Below are 25,016 nucleotides of genomic sequence, written 5' to 3' on the forward strand. Positions count from 1 at the left end.
TGGCTGTCGTTCCTCTGCATTGCTCAGTGCTTTCCACAATGTCATACTCATTCACAAATTTTTCACATGTTGATACTAAGCTACTTTTGTCCCATGAAATACGACTTTAAGGAAAAAAATAATTCTTCTTATGTCTCAGTCACCAAAAAAGGATGTCAATATCTTTCCTCACAAAGTCACACCTTCCCAGTCATTAATGTCGTCCTCTTTCATTTTCGTTCCAAAGATTGCCATTACAACACTTCTAAAACAAGATATTCGCTATGCTTAGGTCCACCATTCGATTCAGTTTCACACATCCCTGCAGCCTGACCATTCTTATAGAGTTCAGTGCATGTGCAAGGCCCAGTTCTGAGGCTCCCCACAGTTACTTTGGGAGAATTATGAAGAGAAGAAAATTTTCACTCCGCTTCCCCTGCCCTGTAATGTGCGAGTTAACGATACATACTGAACAGAAAGTGACTGATGGATTCGCCTTCTCAAATTAATGTTGCATGAAAGTTCTTGTTTACAAGAAACAGATCTCGGTAATGAGACGTTGATGCACCTTGCAATATTTCTCACAGTTCAAGTAAAACGATGATAACATTTAGGAAAGCAAGCAACTGGATGAGAATACTGTATATGAAGTGCCAAACCATGAAATGTATGGAGACGAATTGAATGACATAAAGTAGAATCGCTACTGTGACACCCATTGCATCTCGTTTTAAAACTCCAGGAGCTGAGAACTGATTATTACTTATACTTGGTCTGTGACGGTAACAGCAGAAGGAATGAGTAGCAGCAACTCCGCGTCTGAACAACAACTGGCTTTGACACTGACTGAGGAGGCCAACAGTGGGTGGTCGTTGTTGTGGCAGTGGTCCCGAAAGGCGGAGAAAAGTGGTTTGGTAACGGCAGTTCGTTCGTACAAATCGTCCATGATGTTTAAAGATACGGGTCCTACAGTACCGTTTAGTCTCCCTAGTCCTTTACATTCACTGCACTGGTATTCACATTGATTTAGGTACAGTATCCCTGAATTTTAAATATATTTCCAAATCATAGCTAGCCTCTGAAATGCTACAGATAATAAAATACGAGAGAGCAGGAAGAATGGATGAGTGCTAAGGAGTGCCTCAAGAAAGGAGGGGATAACGTTGTAAAGTGTTCAGTGAGATTTTCCAGTGTACACATAAATAAGCTGAGAAGCCTGAAAACTGGCAGAGAGCGTGTGTTGTGCTGCTGTGTAAAGACAAGATGCTAAAAGAGCAGGGGCACAACCTGGTGTTTATTGATTGTTTTATTCACTCACTCGATATTGACGGCCGTTGCCTTTACTTTTTAACACATGATACACTGCTAATTATTCTAAATACTACCATAATACTTCCAAGCAGCTATATCTCAGCAATAATGACAACCAGAATTCAACCCTCCCTCAATAAAATACTGGCTGCGTTCCTGAAAAGAAAGCACAAGTTTATGAGATACAAATCTATTCAGTATGGCACGAAAAGTGTGTGGAAGTGTGGAAGAGCAGTAGTACATTAAAAAAAAAAAAAAAAAAAAAAAAAACAGAGATGAGCACGGAAAGAGGAGTGTGAGGTGTTTACTTTTATATGTAAACTCTTAGAAATATGTGTGGAATTACATAGAAAAAGGACGATCTGTATTTTGTTTTTATGGACCAAGAGATGGCACGTGGCTGAAATGAAAAGGATGCCTTGCGGGAAGTGCTACAAGATGTTTGGGGTGCAAGGAAAACTTTTTAAATGAACAGGGCATGTCTGCAAACAGGAAGAAAAAGGAGTGAATGGTGTGCTTTCGGCGCTCTTCACCAAGTACCAGTTTATTCAACAGGGAGTGTGAATATTAATTTGAAAGATTATGTTTGTGTGCATAAATGTCTTGGATATATTACCCCAGTGTAAGATGTGCGAATTCATCTTGTGCTCTAGAGACTTTGGTATTATGTGTGCAGGTCTTTGTCTCGACCAGTTTGTTTACGTCTGGCGCCTTGAGGTGTGATTGTTGTAAATGGCTGCAGATCATTGTGTTCCTGGAACTGATAAGTATTCTCGTGTTTTGGGAAACAGTCGGGTGTGTGTTAAGTGTCTGTATGTTGTTATACCAGGAAAAACAACTCTTAAACTGTAGAACAGTTGTTTTTTGAGTGGAGCTTTCGTTTTGACCGTTTTCCCGCCATTATCCTGCCATTTTCTTTTCTTGGAACCAATAACTTACCTGCCATATTTCTCTCACATCTCATGGCAAGTAAGAAAAGTATCTTAGCATGCAGATTCCTTTTTCCTTCGTTAGCAATAAACAGTTACAATACGAAAAGTTCCATTACTTTTGCAGCATTTTTTTTTTTGTCTTGAACTGATGTAACCCCTGTGCTAACTCCCCCTCCTCTAATCCAAGGATAACAATTGTACTGCCTCAATATATTTGACTTTTTTACGCATTAAAACAGTGCTGTATTATTGTGGTGCTTCAATCCTGAATGTAATGTAATAAATTCTATTTTCAGGCATAATTTTCATGAATCCCAACCAACCAGACGGTGTACGTTAAATCATATTTCTATTATAGATCGGTATCTAATTTGTGATATTGAAGCCAGAGTAGTTCAACGGAAGTCCCTGCGTAACGAGCCCGCACCAGGGCAGCGTATTTCTGGTGAGAAGATGCAGTGGACTGTCCATTGATCTCCCCTTGTCCTGCAGAACTACATGGTCAATTGGTCCTAGCTAGGGAGATTCACCTAAATTTGTGCTAGTTTCCATTGCAGGTTTGTTTCTTTGTGATATTATTTCAGATGTAGACAAGTACAAAATCTTCCACAGGTATACCCACTAATGTTTAATAATATTCAGCTTAATCCTGCACCATCCTTGAACATGCTTGGGGTTTTATTTACTCGGGACTTATCTTGGAAAGATCATATTACATCTCTTGTAAAATCTGCTTCCAAGAGATTGGGTGTGCTAAGCCGACTCCGCTCTTTCTTTACCCCTGCACAATTGTTGACTCTATACAGGGGTTTTATCCGCCCTTGTGTGGAGTACAACTCTCATGTGTGGGGAGGCTCCCCACATACAGCTCTTCTCAATAGGGTGGAATCAAAGGCTTTTCGTCTCATTAACTCTCCTCCTCTTACTGACTCCCTTCAACCTCTGTCTCTTCGCCGCACTGTTGCATCTTTATCTCTTTTCTATCGCTACTTTAATGGTCACTGCTCCTCTGAACTGTCTGCTTGCATTCCTCCACCTCTACGACGGGCGCATAGCACCCGTCTGGCAGCAAACTCTCATCCCTTTTCTGTCCAGCTCTCTAATGCAAGAGTTAACCGTTACTCCCAGTCTTTCATTTATGCAACAGGTCAACTCTGGAACTGTCTCCCTCTGTCTGTATTTCCTGCTGCCTATGATCTCCAGTCTTTCAAACGCAGTGTGTCCAGGCATCTCAAAATGATCGGATCTTGAATTTGGCTCTCTATTGTATTTTGTTTTTCTCTTGGAGGGAACTGTTACTGCGGGCTCATGGCCTTTGGTTCCTTCTTCCTCGCATAAAAAAAAAAGTACAACGTGGCCTGCATCCACTTTACAGGTATCAGTATTCTTTATTTTAAATGCAGGAACTAATTAATTTGGTGTTCTTGCTCTCTCAAACAGTTTTGCTGTTACCCTTGTGAGTTTTTTTTTTTTTCACCTTTTGTAAGTGGGTTTTTAACCACACTACTCAGCAGGTAACAATATACCGTATTCTCAGGTGTCAGCTTTGAATAGGGAAGAAGGTATTACTTCCCTACACTAAACGGATTCCTTCTCTTTCCTCGTAATATTATTCCACTTGAACATTTTTTCATCAATCCTAAGAAGCATTTTTTTTTTTTTTTCGGCAACTCGTCTTAAAGCGTTGCCCGAGATTCAGCTTCTCTGTATGCGTATCTGTTCGTCTGTCTGTGTGTTTGTGCCTTAACTCCTCCTTGGTCATTGACGAATCTGAATGAAACATCCCAGGTGAGTTCGTCTGGTTACTCCGAAAGAATTCTACTAAATACAATTTTCCAACCATGATTTTGAGGGGGTCAGCCACGCCAACGAACAAAACATTCTCAGGAACAGTGTAAGGACGGCAGACATGGCTTTGATATCTTAGTACAAGTTGTTCAATGAACTCTTATCCGTAATGCGATACTTGGGGAGCGTAACCCCGCCTCATTGATCCTTGGGGGTCAGCATCCCTCCGAAAAACAAAAATGATCAGAAATAAGGAAAAGTGAGCACATGGATTTCAGCAAAACTTCTCAGGTTAGTTCGTCTAGTTCCTTAATGTCTTCCACTTTAAAAACTTTCCCATCATTATTTTAAGGGGGGATCTGCCTCCCTCAAAAACTTATAAAGGCTATAAAATAGGGGAAGGACGGCAGATACCGCTTTGATAGTTTAATAGGTTACATTTTCTACAAAGGGTTGCCTCCTCCTCTTACTACTACCGGTACTACTACTACTACTACTACTACTACGACTACTACTACTACTACTACTACTAGTATTACTACGACTACTACTATTACTACTCCTACTACTACTACTGCTACTATTTGGTGGTAGGTGGTGGCGAACATCACTGCCCACGGCCTCTCCATTATCATTCTATTTTTTTTTTTTTTTTTTTTGGTGGTGGTGGTGGGGAAGGTGAATGTAGAGATTAAATAATGTGAGGATGGTTTTTGCCTTTGAAGTGAAGCTAAGAATTTTTAATACTTCAGTGACTTAATGGATGTATGGCCTAATTCTTCGGACAGTGCGTTGATCGTTCTGCTTTTATGCTTTCCCTTCCTGATGTTATGGCGCTAAGTGTATGATATAGATGACTCCTTTCCAACATCCTTTAAAAGCCATGATTAAGAACTTCTCACCTCGTTGCATGAATCTTACGCCTTTATCCTGTCAGCTGCAGTGGAGGAGATGGGTGAAAGAAATGCTTTGGAGTTTCTTGCCTTTTTCACAATATCAACTCTTATTCTACAGATTTTTACCTAGCTTTTAGACATCATGGCAGAGCACAGAGCATGCATGAGAGAGAGAGAGAGAGAGAGAGAGAGAGAGAGAGAGAAAGAGAGATGTGGTATCAACATTGGTGGGTGTGGTGGCTGTGGTGTGAATAGTGGTGAGTGTGTCAGAATCAAGTCGGCTATTTACACACACAACACAGCTCACCACACACCCACCCCTCACCACACTGCACCACACCACCACCAGGACCACGCTGTTAACACTTCAGCGCCGTATTTTAGGTGATTTAATTGCCTACTGTATCTCGGTAGTCTCTCTCTCTCTCTCTCTCTCTCTCTCTCTCTCTCTCTCTCTCTCTCTCTCTCTCATTTAATATCTAGTTCCCTCTGAGATTCGGTAACAGGCTTTTGTTCATGAAGAAGAATGAGAAGGAGGAAGAGGAGGAAAAGGTGGGGGAGGAGGAGGAGGAGGAGGAGGAGGAGGAGGAGGAGCAGGGGGAGGAGGAGGAGGAGGAAGTGGTTCTGATTACAAACATTACAGAAAACGCTGAGGGCTGACTGTGCTAAGGTTACGGAGATCTAAAGTAACTGGTTTTCTTTGCAGATGCTTTCTCTGTCTCCTGCATTGGTGCTGGACTGTTTTGCTGGGCTTGTAATATCGTTTAAATACCGACGTAGTTTGTACCAGTGACATACAAAGGATATTAAGTTCCAATAGACAAAGTAAACCGCTGAGAAAGAAGTGCTACGATGTGTACCAGGCGAATTCTAGTAAGACCCTCAATCTTCCAGGCGATTTTACTAATTTGGGGGAACTTTTTGAAACGAAAGGGGTAGCTAAGAAAAAAAATAAAACCCCCGTACTTGAAAAATTTCCCATAAACTCAATATAATCGTCTGGAGGTAAGAAGAATAACTTAAAAACATTTCATTGCATTGTACAAGTTAAGGACGGTAGGGCAGGAGGGGAGGGTGAGGTGGAGGGGGGTGGAGAGAAATGATACGTGAGTGAGGGAGGAGCCGGGGATGGGGGAGGAAAGGTCTGGCTGTGAGGGAGGAAGGATCTGGGAGTAAGGGGGGATCGGAGCCTTGAGAGGGTGAATCGGGGGGAGGGTGGAAGAAGGAGGGAGAGTTGGATGGGTTAGTCAGAGATGGGGAAAGGAGGCTCCGAAGGTTGGGAGGAGGAACAAAGGAGTACAGAAGAAAACACACAGCCACAGACTTACTGATCCTTTCGTGGCTGTTTGTTATATAGGTACTGCAACTTTTATGAGGTAAAGACCAGGATAGGGAAGCAGGAAGGGTGAGGGAGGGTCCGGGGGTTGGAAGAGGGCGAGGGAGGATGAGGGGGATGGAGGAGGAAGTGAGGATCAGTGAACTGAGGGAGTGACGGAGGGAGAATACTAGGGATAAGGGAGGAAGGGAGGGAGGGAGAATACTGGAGGGGAAGGAGGGACGGAAAATACTGGAGGGGTAGGGAGGGAGGCATGGAAGGAAGGATGGAAAATACCGGGGAGAGGGAGAGCGGAAGGGAGGGAGAATACTTGGAGAGAGAGAAGGGAGCAGGAAGTGAGGTCGAATGCTAGGGGAGAGGAATGGAGGGACAATACTGCATGCGAGGGAGGGAGGAAGTGTCTGGAGGGTGAGGGAGGGACTGCGGGGCAAGGGAGGGGGAATGCTGTGTGTGGGGGAAGGGGTGAAGGAGGGACAGTAGGATGATGCAAGAGTGCCGGCCTGACATTTTCAGAGGGTCAGTCAAGGTTGCTCAGTCCAGCCCGGCGTCGCGGAGTCGCCAGAGGACCAATTATTTTTAACCTGGGTCTGGTCTACAGTATGCATCGTTCCAGACAACAGCTCCTTCGCGTTCGTTTGAAACTGTATCAAAATCTACTGAGATTTGGCCAGGCTAACGAGGAAAACTGAAACATGGTGAAAAAACTTAAATCTTGCGTACATAACCCCCTGACGCTGCAACTATAAAATCAGCACATCTATTATTTTTACTTACAGGTTTAATGAAGCAGCAACTTATTCGCTTTTCTTCATAGCATTCTGTATGTGGAATTTATCTGAGTCAGAAATTGAGTCTAATGCCGTACAGTTTAGCTTTTCCCTTCCCACCACGGCGATTTTTTTTTTTTTTCAAGCGAGCGAAACGAACGAGAACACAGGCAGGTAGAAGTGTGGACGTCTACACCACACAGCACCAAATCTGTGTTATTTCGGAGACTATTAAAGTTACAACAGATCTCCACACATCCTTGGAAGGCTAATGAAAATATAATATTTGAAAAATTAAAAAGTGGCTATTTTTCAAAATCTGCCACAATATTGCTGAAAAAAGATGTCGTAGTGACCTGCAAAGCTGGGTTATCTAGGAAATTTTTGAAGCTACAGTGAAGCTAACACATCGCTGAAATGCTGATGGAATAATAGTAAGCGTTTTCTCACAGCTCGCCAATATATATATATATATATATATATATATATATATATATATATATATATATATATATATATATATATATATATATATACCTAGGCTGCTTCCCCCAAGAAAGGGAGGTAGCCGAGACAGGATGACACACTCTAATTTACTCATCCACATAAACACATTCATCCGCATCTTAGCCCCAAGGGGAGGAGGGACAGATCCTCACAGCTCCACACCGCACGAGGATCAACTGCGCAGTGTAATCAGTGACATCCGCAGCAGGGCCCGACAACAGAGCTGGTTTACCCCTGCCACATCATACTGGACCCCTCAGTGCTGCGTCATTATTTATTCATTCACAATTTCTCTCCATTTACTTCTATCACGCGCAGCCAATCTTCCTTGCTCAACAGACATCCCTCTCGTATCTCGCCAACATACTGAAAAAAAAAAACATGTACCGAACAGAACAAGAAAATGAGTGAGGCGTGTGACAAGCCATGCTTTAGCATGAGGCTCCAACGCCTCTAAACTGAGAGAATGCATATACTATAAGGGATTATTTCACAGCATGCATCAATACTATGCAAGTGACAACATTATACTATGCTAAATAACAACATTAGCTGGCTTGCTGTCTCGAACACATTCCACACTTTCTACTTTGGATGCCCATAACTTCATTCTTGTTGCCGCCACATAATTTTATTCAATTTAGGAAAGATATCTCATAACGAAAAGATTGATTAAGGCAATTTCTAACCCTTCGCACTCCTAGTCTGTTGTAAACTAGAATAATTTGGAGAGGATAAGGATACTATAAAAAAGTCGTCCTCGGATCCATGGGAATAATGAACAAGAAAATGAAAATAACCAATGGATGCTGAAAAATAACAGTGATCAGAGTTTAAAATAAAAATCATCCTGTGTTTCAGAAAGCAAGATCCAAAAAAAAAAAGAAGCGATTCTTTTTTTTTTTTAAGCGTACAGTCCGACAAAAATTCGCCAAAGATTTCACCGTCAGTTTGTGTGTATGTGTGTGTGTGTGTGTGTGTGTGTGTGTGTGTGTGTGTGTGTGTGTGTGTGTGTTTTAATGCGTCAGGGAGGAAGTTGACGGACATGCCTTTAAATGAGAGGTAGGCGACGAGGTTTATTACCCCAAATTTCGTCCCTTACTGTACTTCCTAATGTGGCCAGCCTGCCAGAACACTTCTCGCATCCTGGTCTGACCAAACACTCCGTCTAAAATTAAGTCTGCACGATTTTCTTTTTCTATTTTCATTTTTCATTTTCTTTGTATTTTTTTCCCCTCAGCGTCAAAACCTGTACATGTCAGCATCAGTCCCATTTCTATATCCTGCTTCAATTAACTTGGCTCCAGGATTAAAATCAAGTACGATATTTTAATTTCTTGCATCGCTTACGTTCACCTTCCAAGTCGGAACGTATTATTAACAGTCATCTGCACATACAGCCTAGTAGTTAGTTTCAAGAGAGGTGGGAAAATATAATTCTGTTTTGCTGCATATTATCAACACTAAATAAGTAATATTTCTATTCCTAAAATTTCTATATCTTGAAGCATTTTCACCCTCACATAACCGGTGGATACAGTCGGTTAAAGAAAGAGACAACAGGGCAGTGTAATAACAGGCTATGGATCTTAACAGCTTTCTTGACTGGGAATGTTTGTGATGAACCCTCATGACATTGTTTGGGACTCGCTTTATAATAGGACGACATAATGTACAAATAATATTGTCAAAATCGTTAACTGTGATTTTTTCTTAACACACTCGGAGGTATACACCAGCAAAATGGGTGCAGTGAGAGAGTGTGAGCTAAATAAAATCGGTCGTCGTAGGCTGGGGTAAAATACAAAGTTCTTTATTCTTTTCCAGAATATTAACCATGAAAGTTTTTAACCTTCATGATGTCTCTCCTCCGAGAAGTGAAACCGCCCGACGTTAGCCAAATCAAAATACAAAGCAGGCAGTTTGCAGCTAAAGGGTTAAGATACAGGATCGTTCGAGGTCGACCGTGCTTTCCTCACCGACATTGCTGACTGTGTGTGTGCGTGTGTGTGTTATCCGGGATTACATAATTACACCTATCACTACTAACAAAGGGTGAACAAAAACTATAACATTCGGTAATGCGTTTCCGTCAGTTAGTGATAAATCGTCGTACTCTCAGAGAGTGAAAATGATTTAGTGATGTACATTTGTGGTCAGCAGTGCTTTTTCTCACTCTCGAAACTGTGTCAAGCCTAACGACCTCTTGCTGAACTAACAGTAGGCTAATATTCAGGCTGGTTCGATTGGCGCTGTCTCACATCATTAGTTCGGAACCCCAGTCGTGTAGAAGGATGATTGGCTGGAGCTGTACTTGCATACGCTCAAATGGCAACCCTTTCTCATCCCTTTAATTTATAGACTTGACTTTTGACACAGTCATGGAAACTCCTTCCCGAGGAGCACGGTCCATCAAGTTTAAAACATCTCTTGTTGAACAGTGATACACACAATATAGATATCACATTCAGCCCTGGTACGCTGGTTTCATCTTTTTCTTTTATTTGTACCTTGTGAAGCCGTAGTGAAAATTATTGACACAAAACTATTTCTTTAAAATATTTAGAACAGCCAAAACTGGAGCCCGTGTCCTTAAGAGCCACAGTCCACTTCATCTACATCACCGGCTGCTCCATTCACCCAGCCTACCACTGACCTCCATACACGGGTGCAAATCAGATGTATGGGATATCAAAACATCTGTAAAGCATTTTTGGCCTCCAGTGTAAATCTGCTAAAATTAAACAGGAGAAAGACGCCTTTCTTTTGCTTCATGATGAATTACTATGGCTTCCTTCACTTCATAACATACTACAGTTTTGACCACTTAATTGATCATTGTCCATAGGGAGGTAAAATTATATTCAAGAGTCCATGATATGATAGAAAAATAATTATTTCACACACCTGCCTTTTGAGTGTCGATAATTTGTCAGCGTCAAAAATTCCAGGATGACGACATACAGTATTTAAGACAATGGTAAAGGTTCTTCAAATAATAAACAATATTTTCAGAATATAAGGAATAATTTATCTTACACGTTGTTTGTGATGTGAATGGATGAAATAACTGTTTCCATTCCCGGTACAGATAACATAATTACAAGTATTTATAGTCTGTGGCCTCACACTCTGCACAATACCTGTAATGTCGACTGTGCATCGTAGTTTCCTAATTCCTTATTTACGTCATCAACATTTTCCTTATGTTTGTACGTTTGTATCTCTGTTGGTGAAGTTTGATGTATATGTTGTCGATGATCAATCCCCGTCTGTCTGGTCGAGCAGACCCATCAACCGCAGGCAAGCAGCAGCCTCTGCAGGGCCGTCCCGTACAGTAAATCAATATCCCCTTGTGGTTGACAGCACCTCCCCACAGCGAGGCGCGGAGAATAACGTGGAGGTTTGGTTCCTGGATGGACGCCGCATTTGCGTTTCTCCATACACTTTACAGTGGCATATTTGTAAGTTCCACTAAACCCCATAATCTAATTATATGGTTACCACCCAGCTTTGTAAATGGATTCCTGGGTCACAGGAAACCATTAGGCTTGTCAGTCAGTGTAAAGCCACTTGAAATGGAAAGAAGATTAATGAAAAGTCACAGGGAAAATGAGAAGGAGGAAGAGAGGAGGGCAGACACAGAGACAGAATAAGAAATGGCAAGGAAGAAGTAGGCAGCACATCATGTGAGTGGATGATGGTCGCCACAACCTACAACCATGATATTGTACAGCGGAAGGAAAAACAAATCAAATTAAAAACGTTCCATACACCTAATTATAGGTGCTCTCTGTTTGTAAAAAAATCTGTAACAGTTGGACTTAAACGGCTGCAGGCTGAAGTTTGTGGAGAACCTAACCTGGGGGAGCTAGTTCCACAGGGAAGCAGTTCTGGGAATAAATGAATTATGATATGCGTTAGTTCTGCAATATGGCAGTGCGACAGACAAGCCATGAGCGCTACCAGATGCCCGTGCAGGACGGGGGATGGCGTGGAGAGGTGGCACAATGGATGCAGCTTCGTCAGAGCGTCAGCCACTTAAGTATCAGTAAAATAAAGGAAGGGAGGCAACAAGCCATCTTACCTGTAGGGGAGGTAGTTCATTTGTAATTGCTGGGTAATCAGTTTATTCTCATTGCGTTGTTCTGAAAATTTTCCTCTTGTTTTAGTGCAACCTCTCCACATCCACTCCTTAAGGGTGAGCAATATTTGAGCTAAGAGTGCACATGACTTGTAAGTTGTGGCCAACTGCTCGTCAGTGAAGAAATTACTGATTCTGTACAATAATCCAAGTTTGTCTGATGCGGTTTTAACAAGTGATCTAACATGAGGGGTCCAACTGAAGGTATTGTTAGGCGAAACACCGAGATTTTCAGTACTTTTGGAGATAGGAATATAGAATACAATGATGATTACACATGAGTCAGGCAATACCTGTATAAGGGTAACTGAATATAGCTGATTTTACTAGCATTAAATGGGACAATGTTTGTTTGTCCCCATTCAGTGATCCTGAATAAATCCTAATATAAGGAGACTGTTGTGCTGAGTTGGTAGTTAGAGATATCAAACCTTGTTCATTATGATTATCAGTATCATTAATCGCGGGGGAAATCGATAGACCCACCGTATAAAATTTCGCACACGGTCTTTATAACTCTTACGAAATCCTGGATATCACTACTCAGTGTGCAAGACCAGCGTGAAAATGCTATATCACATTTCTATATTCCTTTCCGTCGAGATCGGGTGCGGCCACAAGCACCAACATCAAGCACAGGCGACAGGCACAAAGGTATCATTCCCCACCTTACCCTCCACCCCTCACCCTGCCATCACCCCCACCCCTCACCCTGCCATCTCCCCCACCCCTCACCCTGTCATCACCCCCATCCCTCACCCTCACCCTGCCACCACCCCCATCCCTCACTCTGCCAACACCACCCCTCATACTGCAACCACCCCCACCCCTCAGCCTGCCACCACCCCCACCCCTCACCCTGCCACCCCCCCTCACCCTACCATCACCCCCACCCCTCACCATGCCACCACCACCACCCCTCACCCTGCCATCACTCCCACCTCTCAACCCCTGCCATCAACCCCACCTCTCACCCTGCCACCACCCCTACCACTCACCCTGCCATCACCCCCACCCCTCACCCTGCCACCACCCCTACCACTCACCCCTGCCATCACCCCTACCCCTCACCCTGCCATCACCCCCACCCCTCACCCTGCCACCACCCCCACCCCTCACCCTGCCATCACCCCCACCCCTCACCCTGCCATCACCCCCACCCCTCACCCTGCCATCACCCCCACCCCTCACCCTGCCATCACTCCCACCCCTCACCCCTGCCCTCCCAGCCTCACCACACCCTCACCCCCGACCTTCACCTAGTACACCAGCCTTGACTTTCCTCCACGCCGACAGGGGAAGGATGGAGGGAAGGAGGGAGAGAGGGAGGGAAGGAGGGAAAAAAGGAGAGATCGCCAGAGGGAAGAAAAAAACTGGCATCACCTTGTCCTTACCGCCATGACTCACTCACTCCTCTTTGGGTGAGGGAGAGGGGGGGGGGGAACGTACAGGATGAAGGCAATGTGGTGTGATGTTGATAGAAGTATTACGTCAGGACACACACACACACACACACACACACACACACACACACACACACGGACGCGAGTATGTTTCTGTCTGTCTGTCTGTCCCTCTCACTCCCTCTCTCTCTCTCTCTCTCTCTCTCTCTGTCTCTCTCACCCCAGCAAAAAGAAATGTCAACCAGGTCAAACTGTTCTCATGTGCACGGAAATACCTCCCCAGGGAAACTACCGGGAAAGTCAGGAAAGATGAGAATATATATGATGTGCCGGCCACCAACCCTTCACCTACATCGCCATCGACAAAACTGTATTATTTGTGGCATATTTTACGTGAAAGTTACGATAAACTATTGGTGTAATATTTATACTTTGCCCGCGCCACTCTGATGATTTCCATACGTTATTCTTTCTATCTCCAGATGGTTCGGTTACCTATGGGGACTTCATTTCCAGTGGCGGTGTACGAATACCTTCCATTAATTATTCAGGACCTGACTTCTATAAATGTGCTGATTAGAATCGTGTGAAGGCAGCAGTCAAAAAATAAGAAATGCGTCGTGGGCCTGAGGGAGTTAAGCGTTATTACTATTGTTATATTGTTAAGCCTGATGAGCCTTGACCTGTACATACCTAAAAAGAGAACAGTGGCGGTGGGTAAATTACTGTCACATACCGAAACTGTGATTATCGTGAGGCTACAACAGTTTTGGTCACACATGGCTACCCTTTACGTCCAAAAACTTGTACCCTAACACATACACGCAGCATGTGGGTATAATATATCCGTGTAAGTATTCCCTGCACAATGGTTCCACACACTATCTCAACCATGGAGGTAGGAAAGAGGTGGAGACGACCTCAAGACCTGATTAAAACCGCTGATCCGTCATCCAGACGCCTTCAATATGGCGGATACCCATGTGACAGCCCACGCCTACCACCTTTGTTACTACCACCAGGACACTCCTTGCCCATAATGATGGTACTGTTTATTGATTACACTTACTGATGCGGTAGATTTATTTCGTATATAAGTAATAATTTAGTTATATTATGTTTTTCTGCATACTAAAACGATACAGAAACCAATTTAGCGACATTACAAGCTTTATAAAGGCTACCAACAATTCATTGATGTTTCTTTGCTTACATATTTATATGCCACTAACCAACACTAACTAATTCATCGTATTTCTACTTTTAAAGCTTTCAGAGCAGTGTTTCTTGCTGTAAACTGTTTTCCTGCATAGGAATACCTCACCTGTAAATAGGTCTCAGCAACCTCGTTGATTAGCAATAGTAGGTAGTTATGAAGAGGGTCACATGCAGCCATGTAACTTTCTAAATTGAAAATATACTTTTGTTCTGCTGCTCAGATAAGACACGGATAACAGTAGCATGACAAGCATAGTTAAACAGTGTTGAGTATTGGTTTGACTCGCCACTTAGCAAAACTGTTTCTCTGAATATCCTTTCACACAAAATGCATATGGCAACCGTATCTTTTGATGGAAATTATTAATTTCCTTTGTTTTTTACGGCAATCAGTGCATGGAAATCCTGTACATTTGGGTATGTTATCTGGGTATCTGCCATATTGGAGGCGTCTGGATGACAGATCAGTGGCTTCACCTCACTCCCCGGGATTAGCGAGCCATGCCGACTCCACCTCTTTCCTACCTCCATGATCTCAACGTTCTGATACCCAGCTTATGCTAAGACTTATTCTGGAGTACTATTAAACGCCTAAGATCTACATAAGTGCATGACTGAGAATTTTAACCAAACTTTGATTATGCTTCTTCGAGGGAATACTGTCTTACCATGGCGAAGAAGCTTGTGTGTCCCAGTGTTCAGTGGAGGTACATGAAGGATACTGTCTGGTTAGAGAATTTAGATAGGAATATTGGCAGTTTGCGTATAGGTTTGTTTTGTGTGGTGGGGGAAGGATGTCTTTAATGTATTCTCTATAGCTCAGGGAAGTTGTGTATTTCTTATTCCTTTCTGATGCTGGATGGTACAGCATGTAGTTTCATGTAGTCACCATAAATCAAATGCTGCAATGATATGCCTTCACATGGTAGTTTTTGAAGTAGAGGCTGGTCAGAGGTTGGATTTACGAGACAAGCACACTTACGGTCACTTCCCTATACCGTGACTCAGAGTAAGATCTGCAGGAAGAAGAAGAGACAGCAGTTTTTGCATTTTTATTTCCATGTCCTTCTTAAAACACACACACACACACACACACACACACACACACACACACACACACACACACACACACACACACACACACACACACACACACACACTCGATTTTCAAGTCGTAACCAAGATCCGTTTTAGCACAAAGAACAAGGAACAAGGAGAAATTCTACGCTCCCTTTGTCTTTCCGGCAAAAAATAAAGATACAGTTACGAGTGGCAGTTGAGTATAAGATTGTCTGTGAATCCGAATCCAGGTAGACGAACGCCTCTCATCTCACTGCCACTGCTCCAACTTAGGTACAGAGCTGCCGTGAGGGAGAGAGCTGCCCTCAGGAAACGCTACTGACGAAAAAAAAGTATATTTACCTATGTCAAATGCGTGTGTGTGTGTGTGTGTGTGTGTGTGTGTGTGTGTGTGTGTGTGTGTGTGTGTGTGTGTGTGTGTGTGTGTGTGTGTGTGTGTGTGTGTGTGTGTGTGTGTGTGTGTGTGTGTGTGTGTGTGTGTGTGTGTGTGTGTGTGTGTGTGTGTGTGTGTGTGTGTGTGTGTGTGTGTGCAGATTCAAAGCATGCCAACACTGATTTCAAAACGCCGAGTGCTTAAAATTGTCAAAGTATTAACAGTCAGGTTCCTGTACTTCACGCCTAGCTCAGTAAAATATTGACTAGCGTTAGCTGACATTGAGAGTTGCCCCGACAACGAAAGGGTTAACACTAATTTTTAATAGTGCCCCAAAGTACAAAGCTTAACAAAGAATTAATCAAAACGGCAGGACGGAAGTTTAAGGTACATAACGTTACCAGCAAATACAGAAATACGAAATACAGACAGCAAATACGGACAAGCAAAATACACACAAGATACACAGACACACAAAACCAGGCCCGCCACAGCCAGTCGTAGGTGTGGTCTGTCTACGTTGCTGTTCGGTGGTGTGACAATGGCCTTATCTTTTATACGCTGAGTTTATGCTAATGAACCGTAGCATCCTGTTGCCTTCCCTATTTGAAGTACCTGACATTTGCGAAGCACGATAAACAATTTGGCATTTACAGTACCTTTCTCCATTTGTGATTGGCCCCTTTCCACGAGGTGAGGTCCATTATCATTATCATTATTATTATTATTATTATTATTATTATTATCTTCAGGCGATTTTATGTAGTTTAGGGGACATTTCTTTGAACTGGATGGGTTAGATAACTTCCCTTAATTTCATCACTAGCAGGACACCCTCTTGAAATTAAACGAAAAATCAATAAAATATCTGGGATTCTTCTTTATCAATATTTTAACCAATTTGCAGGATGGACATTTCTCCAATGCGTTTTTTTTAAATTCAATACTCATTAGTTTGGCTTCACTTGTAGGGGTGTATACAATGTCTAAACAAGTATTCTCATGTACAACTTAAAACTCACATCTGTCTATCTATCTATCTATTGCCAGACGCCTCAATCCCGTTTGGGGTGGCCACAAACAAATCGCCTCCAAGTCGCCCTGTCCCCCGCCATTTCACTGCCCTGCTCCCGACTCACACACCCCTCTCTCATATACCTCTCCACTCCATCCCTCCATCTCATCCTCGGCCTCCCCCTCCCTCTTCCCCCCTCCACCTTACTCACATACACTCTCTTCGTCAGTCTTTCACCCTCCATCCTCTCCACATGGCCAAATCACCTCAGTGTGTTCCTCATAACGCTTCCTATCACATCCACATCCACACCACAACGCTTCTTTATATCCTCATTCGTCAGCCTGTCTCTCCATGTGACTCCACAGGCTCCTCTTAAATAACTCATCCACTGCTCTCACTCTTGACTTGTGTCCTTCCAACAACGTCCAAGCTTCACATAGAGTTGGTATCACAATACTGTCATGTAGTGACTTTTTCACTTCCATGCTCACTTCCCTGTTTCTTATCACTGCCTTCAAAGAACCAGCAACCTTTCTTCCCTGCTGTACCCTTTCAAGCACTTCACCCTCCAAACCTCCATCCTTACTCATCACACTACCCAAGTACTTAAACGTACTCACATTTTCCAATTCCTCACCATCCAACCTCGCTGTACATTCACTGACTTCACCTCTCTCAAAGACCATCACTTTACTCTTCCCTACATTCACCTTTAGATTCCGTTTCTTACACACTCTCCCAAACTCATCCACCAAGCCTTGCAGCTCCCCTTCGTCTTCATTCAACAACACAGTATCATCTGCAAACAACAGTACAGGGAGTTTCCAAACACTATCCTCTCTCACCAGGGCCACTCCAACATCCACTACCCTACCTTGTACCTCTTTTATTACCCCATCCATGTACAGATTGAACAACCATGGCGACATGAAACATCCCTGTTTCAACTCAACTTTCAAAGAGAAAAATTCACTTAGTTCACCATCCACATGCACTGCAGCCTTCGCACCATCGTACATACTCTTCACAGCATTCAACAACTTCCCATCTACTCCATATATTCTTAATACTTTCCACAATCCTTGTCTATCCACCCTGTCATATGCTTTCTCCAAATCCATGAAAGCCGCATACAACTTCTTTCCCTTTTCTATAAACTTTTCCACTAAAGATCTAAGAATGAATATCTGATCTACACAACCTCTTCCCTTCCTAAAGCCTCCCTGTTCTTCTCCAACTAATTTCTCTGTTCTTTCTCTAACTCTGTCAATAAGTATCCTACCATACACTTTTCCTATTATACTAAGAAGACAAATGCCCCTATGATTACCACACACTTCTTTTTCCCCTTTTCCTTTGTACAAGGGAATAATTATACCTGACTTCCAATCCTCCGGGACTCTACCTTTTTGCTTGTAAAAATTCACTCTAGTTTGATTGTGATGTGTATGCATGGTAGCTGCGTAAGTGAAGGCAAAATTTATAAAAGTCTCATACACAATTGAAACTCAAGAAAACTGGTAAATCTAGAACCTGGAAAGCAAAAAGAGTGAATGAATGAATAAACAAAGAAATAAAAATCAATTTTATAAGAGGGTGAATTCTGGTGCACGCTGTTTGTCTCTTTGACTGGCATTCAGGGCACAACAATAATTCATCTCATATTACTGTCAAAACCAGATTTCATAAAGTTAACAGGTTCTTTTAAATTCCGGTTGATATTAAGCTTCTGAAGTTGCAGAAAACTTTACAAAATAGCAACTGGAGAATGGAGTATATGTTGTGAGCATTTCTTCAGATCTGAGGAATGGATTATCACTCAAATAGAAATACGAGGGAAACGGAAGAGCATAAAAGTCAATATTCTATGGAGCTGGAGAACTTGAGAGCGATCGGGAGTGATCTTAGGAGGAGAGGCCAAAGAACTGTAGATCGAACAGAAGTCAAACCCAGATAGCGAAAGCTTTACAATCGGACGGAAAATAACTGATAGGCAGCTGTACAAGAACAAGTAGAAAATGAATGAAAACTAAACTGAAAATAGCTGAAAAACAAATGAAAAATAAATGATAATCAAATGGAATACACGCTAACTGTACAGATATGGAAGAGAACTACATACTTTTATTCTTAGAGACTTTGCCTCAATTTAACATGATTGTATGGGAGTAGAAAGACTGAAGGAAATGTGACGTCATCATACTACAGGTGTTAATGAAGACTTTTTAACCTCACCCACTACGAGTTTTAAAAATTGAATGAAACTGTTTAGGAGCAGCATAAGCAAAGAAAAAAAATGATGTACTGACGGTTCATTAGTCAGTTGAGATAAATTTATACCTTTCGACTGCACAAGGGCCATTGAGAGAGAGAGTCAATATAGGTTTATTTAGGGGTTTGAGGAAGAGATATTCAACCTCGCCTCCTGCACGTACTGAAGGCGTTAACAGCAAATGGATAAAGGAAAGGACTGATTTGTATGGTGATTTGGCCGGCTGTTTCAGGAGTGTGTTTAGGGATTTGAACTTCTTTAAAACAGTTTTCACCGTTCTTCTTTATACCCTTTATTGACTTAAAATTTCTCACAACTGAAGAAAATCGTTTGATGTTAGTTCAGATAGAATTCCCAGGTGTACTTATTACACTGAAAAACGTTACTCAGGATAGTCTGTTAACCCTTTGACTGCTCCGATCTTTCTCACCTGAACGAAATTTTCTGATGATAGTCAAATTAAAATATCAAAGTGAACCATCTGAAGCGAAAGAGTTAAAGACCACCGGCAACCTCCCCTCTCAAAAAAAAAAAAAACACTATCACCCCTGGATCCAGGTTCATTATAGTCGATCTGTCTTCACCTGAGGGAACTGAGCCACTCCCATAACTTGAATGCTGCTGAATCGTGGTTACATGAAATTCGACGAACCTTACTTATGAAGTAGAAATGTATCTCTTTGGCAAATAATTAGTATCGACTCCACTCTGACTATACTTGGCCATCCTCCAAGCTGAAAGAGGTCAGGTTAGAGTAATGGGGCCATAATAAACCTACGATTAAGTCTCTCGTAACTATGATTTATTTTTGCAGGACAGACAAAGAGAGGAGAGTACAATCTTCCCTTGTCTCTCGTTCTGCTACAAAAATAAATTTCGGTAATGAGAGAAAAGTTTTATTTGTTGCTGCAGGAAACACGAGGAAAACAGAGTGCACAATCTTCCCATGCAATCTTCTCTATACTGCATTACTCAAATTTAGGTTACGCCAGGGAATCGAGCGTCCGTTTGTGAATCCCTCCCTGAATTATAATCTCTGACCATTGATTCACAAACAGAACGGCGATCCTGTCCCTGTGGTAACTACGTTTTTTTTTTTTTTTTTTTTAATAGGATAGAAAAGAAGAGGCGAGTGAAGAAATTTCCCATGTCTTTTGTTCTTCCTACAGAGACGAATCTTACGTAGGTGAGTCAGGTGATCACACTTTTGTTTGTGATTATCAGACTCTTAATCTTATAGCCTTACGAGACTTTCTAGAACGCCTTCCGTAACGATATACTTTCCGTATTGTACCCAGTTATTTTGTTTTTATTTATATCCTCTCTATAATGTAGACTGCTTTAGACATTACCGTACCAGATGCACATATAAAGTAGTACGGAAGAAATGCCTGAGGAGCCTCCTTAATGAACTAGAACACAGGCCTCGACCCTCGCAACGTCAGATATCACAACACAGCGTCGTACTTTCATTGTCTTTAGAAATTTCGCAACCACCACTTGGTGGTGGTCAGAATGAAGGTCCAAGTAAAATGGGGAAATAGAAGAAGGGAAGGACGGGAGGAAGGAACAGATGCAAGGAAAGTGGAAAGGTGACAAGAGGATGAGAAAAAGGCAGAATATAAGAGAGAAGTGGAGGAACGATTGAGTAAATATGAATTGGAGCAGATGAGGGACGCGGAAAGTGTGTGCAAGATATCCACAGAGGAAATATGTGCAGCATGTGAGGAGGTGTGTGGGGTGAAGAGAAGACGAGAGGAGGTGCAAGGAACAGCATGGTGGAATGAAGAGGTGAGACAGGCTGTGGCACAAAAGAAGAAAGCATATAATGAATGGATGAGAAATAGGTGCGTGGAAGAAGTTGAGAGACGGAAGAGAGAGTTATATGTAGAAAGTAAGAGAGAGGTGAAAAGATTAGTAAGAGAGAGTAGGAAGAGAGTGGATGAGGAATTTGGAAGGGATTTGAGTGTAAAGTGGAGGGAATGTAAGAAAATGTTCTGGAAAGAGGTAAAAAGAGTCAGACAGGATGGGAATGAAGTTAGTAGGGGAGTGAAAGATAAAAATGGTAGATTACTAGTTGAGAAGGGAGAAAAAGTGAGCAGATGGAGAGAACACTTTAATGAATTGTTGAACATAGAAAATGAAAATAATGCGAGTATAAGTGGCTGGGGAATGGCTGGAAGAAGGAGGGAGGTGAGAAGACAGGAAGGAATCAGTAGGATGGAAGCTGTGGAAGCATTGAAGAGGGTCAAAATGGGGAAAGCCCCAGGAATTGATGGAGTGTGTGGTGAAATGCTGAAGCATGGAGGAGAGATAGTAGTACAATGGATGTGGAAGATGTGCAGATTGGCCTGGGAGGAAAGTCAAGTCTCGAATCATTGGAAGCTAGGTATAATTATTCCCTTGTACAAAGGGAAAGGGGAAAAAGAAGCGTGTGGTAATCATAAGGGCATTTGTCTTCTTAGTGTAATAGGAAAAGTATACGGTAGGATACTTATTAACAGAGTTAGGGAAATAACAGAGGAATTAGTTGGAGAAACACAGGGAGGCTTTAGGAAGGGAAGAGGTTGTGTAGATCAGATATTCATTCTTAGATCTTTAGTGGAAAAGTGTCTAGAGAAGGGAAAGAAGTTGTATGCGGCCTTCAGGGATTTGGAGAAAGCATATGACAGGGTGGATAGACAAGGATTGTGGAAAGCATTAAGAATATATGGAGTAGATGGGACGTTGTTGAATGCCGTGAAGAGTATTTATGAGGGTGCTAAGGCTGCAGTGCGTGTGGATAGTGAACTGAGTGAGTTTTTCTATTTGAAGGTTGGATTGAAACAGGGATGTGTCATGTCACCATGGTTGTTCAATCTGTAAATGGATGGGGTTATAAAAGAGATACAAGGTAGGGCAGTGGATGTTGGAGTTGCCCTAATGAGAGAGGGTAGTGTTTGGAAACTCTCTGTACTGTTGTTTGCAGACGATGCTTTGTTGTTGAGTGAAGACGAAGGAGAGCTGCAATGCTTGGTGGATGAGTTTGGGAGAGTGTGTAAGAAACAGAATTTAAAGGAGAATGTAGGGAAGAGCAAAGTTATGGTCTTCGAGAGAAGTGAAGTCACTGGATGTACAGTGAGGTTGGATGAGGAGGAAATGGAAAATGTGAGTACGTTTAAGTACTTGGGTAGTGTGATGAGTAAGGATGGAAGTTTGGAGGGTGAAGTGTTTGAAAGGGTACAACAAGGAAGAAAGGTTGCTGGTTCCTTGAAGGCAGTGATAAGAAACAGGGAAGTGAGCATGGAAGTGAAAAAGTTATTACATGACAGTATTGTGATACCAACTCTGACATATGGAAGTGAAGCTTGGACGTTGTTGGAGGGACACAAGTCAAGAGTGAGAGCAGTGGAAATGAGTTATTTGAGAGGAGCCTTTGGAGTCACATGGAGAGACAGACTGACAAATGAGAATGTGAAGGAGCGTTGTGGTGTGGATGTGATAGGAAGCATTAGGAGAAACACACTGAGGTGGTTTGGCCATGTGGAGAGGATGGAGAGTGAGAGGCTGACGAGAAGAGTGTATGTGAGTGAGGTGGAGATGGAGATAGGGAGGGGAAGGCCAAAGATGAGATGGTGGGATGAAGTGGAGAGGTATATGAGAGAGGGGTGTGTGAATTGGGAGCAGGGCAGTGAAATGGCGGGGGACAGGATGACGTGGAGGCAATTTGTTTGTGGCCACCCCGTATAAGGGATTAAGGCGTCTGGCAATAGATCGAATAGATAGATCTTCCCTGCTTTTTATTTATGTTTTCATCTTTAAAACCACCTGGTTGCTACTGACGCAAACTATCACGATTTTTGTAATAGGCGATTTTTTAAATATAAATAACATACAAAAGAATATTCGGTGCAATGTGCAAAATGTATCGAAAAGGATGCAACTCTACAAAATTTCCTGTGCCAGCAAAAATGAATAGGGAGGTAGCCAGACAACACTGACGAGCAATGTCTGACGAATCCCAGTGTTTGTTTCTGGTATAGTACCCCTTATAGGCTACACACGAGATCTGTTTTTTCTAGTACATGTATAAGAGGCGAGAAGGTATGTTCTTTAGAACTTTTCCTCTACGTAACACATTCAAAGACAGAACACGAGCCAGTACTGGGATGGTTGTTTGGCGTCTAACAGCTCCGTGTCCCTCATACGCTAGGTCTGCGTCCTCTTTACACTTTGGGGGCCATAAAATAATTCTGAAGCCTAAATGATGTCTCTGAGAGAGACGTTTCAAGATACTAGGTCAGGGTATGTGCATTGCAATATCCTGATCAGTTGTGACGACGAGCACTGGTAAGGAGAACAAGAACTACAAGAAAAAAAAAAAAAAAACTGTGCTTAACCATTAGACACCGCAGTGTTGCTCTCTGTTAAACAAAATCGTCAGGAGTCAGCCAGAATGAAAAGTCTAAGTTCTGCCATCCCAGAGAAGGGGTTAAGAGGCTAATTTTAACCCATGTCTATGTAGGGATTCATTTTGTTAAGTAAAATCTTTAGACGTTCCCCAGAATAAAATATCTAAGTTATAGCTGACACAAACGCCTCGCGGTAAGCACTTGTCCAAATGAGATCCATCTCTGAACAATGCTGTACTTTGGAGCATGTGCTTCGCTGCCCAATATCGCTGCAAAACACTTACTCAAATAATAGTCTTTCTGAACAGCTACCACCACAATCACCATAGCTACCACTACCACCATCATCACAGCTGCCACCACCACCACCACCACAGCTACCACCACAACCACCATAGCTACCACTACCACCATCATCACAGCTGCCACCACCACCACCACCACAGCTACCACCACCACCAACATCATAATAGCTATCACCACCACTACCACTACCACAGCTACCACCACCACCACCATCATCACAGCTACCACCACCTCCATCACCTCAGCTACCACCATTTTCTTCTGATTAACGTCGTCTGTTAGTAGCATCGGTGATGCAGTAGATATCAGACTGTAGATTTCTAACCTCTCTCTCTCTCTCTCTCTCTCTCTCTCTCTCTCTCTCTCCATTTGCAAAGATGAATGAAACCCCACGGAAATGCCCCACCGTATTTTTCTGTATAACCACTGTGTAGCACCAATGGGGACAATTAAGAGGGGCCAAAACACCTCTTCAAAAGTTTTAGTGGACCTGAAACTGAAAGTGGCCTATATGGGACCCATTTTCAACCATCTTGACAAGTTTCATCAAAATTCATTTTCTGGTTTTGGTTGCACCACACACACACACACACACACACACACACACACACGCCAAGGGCTATAATATATTAAATGGTCAACTTTTCCGAGTCGCCTGGTCTTATTTAGGTATTGATCTACAGGGCACTTTCCTTTGAAATGATTTTAAAAATATCTTTATTACCAACTTTATGTATGTTAATATGAATTAATTGCCGCCTATTTCAGTAATTATTGTAATACGAAAATAATATGTTTGCAAATAATACTAGTTTTATTTATTTATTTATCTTTTTAACGAAACGTAAAATTAGATGCTTTTGACAAGCCGGCCAAGACTTAGATAACATTATTTTGATGTCGCAACTCTGATATTATTTTCTACATGTTCATACGTGAGCTGACATCTGTGACTGGGCTTCATAAACTTCATCCGCGATAAGCAGTTCACATAAACGACATGCCAGACAAAGTACGATAATTAATCCTCTTCCTTGCGAGTGCAGTTAGGCTTGGGTATTTATCATTTGATGAGTATTTATTATAAAATATTTTTGGTATTTTCAATAAATTTTACAATATAAGCACTGTTCATTGCTTGAATTAGAGGTCGTACCAGATGTTTTTATGATAGCTCAGAATATCAAGTCTAATACGCCAGCACTAGAAACATTCCGTTGCTCACGTTTTATCTAGGCTACAGTCAAAAATTCATGTAATTACAACACGGTTCGGCGGGTCACACAAAGCTGGCT

Source organism: Coenobita brevimanus, chromosome 110 (genome assembly GCF_032717465.1).
Source record: "Coenobita brevimanus isolate Jiangsu-jjx chromosome 110, ASM3271746v2, whole genome shotgun sequence".
NCBI lineage: Eukaryota > Metazoa > Arthropoda > Malacostraca > Decapoda > Coenobitidae > Coenobita > Coenobita brevimanus.